This window comes from Chrysochloris asiatica, unplaced genomic scaffold (genome assembly GCF_000296735.1).
Source record: "Chrysochloris asiatica unplaced genomic scaffold, ChrAsi1.0 scaffold00113, whole genome shotgun sequence".
Classification (NCBI taxonomy): domain Eukaryota; kingdom Metazoa; phylum Chordata; class Mammalia; order Afrosoricida; family Chrysochloridae; genus Chrysochloris; species Chrysochloris asiatica.
In genome coordinates this window covers 4,618,064-4,620,165 of record NW_006408631.1, presented here as the reverse complement: position 1 = coordinate 4,620,165, position 2,102 = coordinate 4,618,064, and the positions used below count along the sequence as shown (strand labels likewise).

The 2,102-nt window shown below is 38.7% G+C and overlaps 1 pseudogene; it reads left to right on the top strand.

The window, feature by feature from the left end:
• The first annotated feature begins 903 nt into the window (after positions 1-903).
• On the top strand, positions 904-1,697 carry LOC102838103 (annotated as a pseudogene).
• Positions 1,698-2,102: the final 405 nt, after the last annotated feature.

Below are 2,102 nucleotides of genomic sequence, written 5' to 3'. Positions count from 1 at the left end.
GCCATCCTGGCCTCCAAGGAGCACTCTGGCTGCACTTCTTCCAAAACAGATCTATTGGTTCTTTTGGCAGCCCATGACACTTTCAATATTCTCCTCCAACACTATAACTTAAAAGCATCGATTCTTCTATGGTCTTCCTTATTCACTGTCCAGCTTTCACAAGCATATGAGGTTATTGAAAATACTATGGCTTTCACATGCATATGAGGTTATTGAAAATACCAAGGCACACCTTGGAATCAAATGGATGACATTGAGAGTGATTGGGAGTGGGTTATCCAATAAACTACTGAGATCATGTGAAACTGTTCCCTACAGATTAGTAAATGTGCACAAGTAAGCCTGTTATGGCTTTCAAATTTGAAAATAAATTTTGATTCGATACCATGGGTTTGGGAGAGACAGATGCCAGTCATAGCTGGAAGCAGGATTTTTGGTGTCATTAAAAAAAAAAAAAAGTGAAAACCTTCACTACAGATAAGTAAGTAAGTACAAGTAAAATTGTTCTTACCTTCTTTATTGGCTAGTCTGACACTGTTAGCAGTATCCAACCAATTTAGATGCCTACAGTTCTGAAGTCTAAGAAAAGCAAGTAATCAAGCAATAAGCAGAAAAGAATCTTAATATAATGTACCTTTTTATTTATTTCTTCATCAAATATGTGTTGTTGTTGATGCTGCTAAATGCCATCAAGTCGTTTCCAATTCATAACAGTATAGCAGAATGGGTAAAAATTTTCAACTTAAAAATTAGTCTGCTGGGGTCAGATCCCAGCAGCTGGATGGTGGCACCCATTGAGCTTGAGGGGTTTCAGGGGCTGCGTGGTTGGGGTCTAAGGGGCTGTGAGATGAAGCCGCAACAAGGCCACACCTAGCAGCCACACCAGGTGTAAGGCAGTAGAGAATGAAAGAGGTAAGTAATTTTGACAGTATCAAGGAAGAACAACTTTGTGCATCGGGATCTGACAATCCACCTATTAGTGATAATAGACAAAAGAATTGGGAATATTTTGTCGATAGCCTATTTGCAGAAGCTCAGAAGGTTGGTGTCAAATGCTTGTCATCCACTGAAAAGAAGAAAAAAAATAGATATAAATATAAAATTATGGAAAAATGGACTAACAGTTGATGATTTCAGAAGTTATTCTGATGGTGCAAGTCATCAGTTTCTGAAGTCCATCAAAAAGGGGGAATTACCTTTAGAATTAGAGGGGATTTTTTACAAAGAGGAGGTGGATGTTAAAGTTAAAGATAAGAAAAACGAAGTATGTGTGTCAATGAAATCTGTCATCCAGCCCTTCTCAGGACAGGGTCACAAATTGGGAAGTGCCACGCCAAAAATTGTTTCCAAAGCTAAGTGTACCAAAGTTGAGAATAAAAGCAATTTGTCTGCTGTTCCATTAAAAAGTTTGGAACCCATCACTAACATACAAATCTGGTTAGCCAATGGGAAAAGGATTGTCCAGAAACAACATTTCTCATAGAGCAAGCCACATCAAAGACTTCATCAAAAAATACCAAGGAGCTCAAAATACTCCTCCCTTTTCCTTAGTAACAGTGCTTCCTTTCCTCAAATTACTAGATGAAACACTCACTCCGATTTACAGAATGTCTTTTCTTGCCACCTCCCATCTTAAGTGGTTTTTAGGTGTGTGGTCAAAGAGCTACTCTTTGGGAAAACACCAGAATAACAAATAAAACCTGCATTCTTCACCAGGGGCAGCAAAGATTCTCCACTAAAATAGGGCTGCTAGACCTTTAACTTTTGATTCTTGTCCCTCTAAAGTTTTCTCTTAGAGAAGTTGTTCCCCTTTAACCCAGAACTAATCATGATGTAACATTGTTTTATCTTTTCTAACTGCGACAAGGTTGAGATGCTTAATGGCTCAGGTATAGCAAAAGGGAAATATACACACTGTTGCAGACCGTGTAAGACTAGTCAGAGGTTCGAGGCCCTCTAGGGCCGAGTGTAACAAATGAGGCCACTGGCAGTTAATAGCAGATTGTTTTTCATCAAATTGTTTAGTCATATTTATTTAATTCCAAACATGAGCCCTGGATGTCCACAGAGAAATGCAATATTCCCCTAAGTTTCTAAGGTCA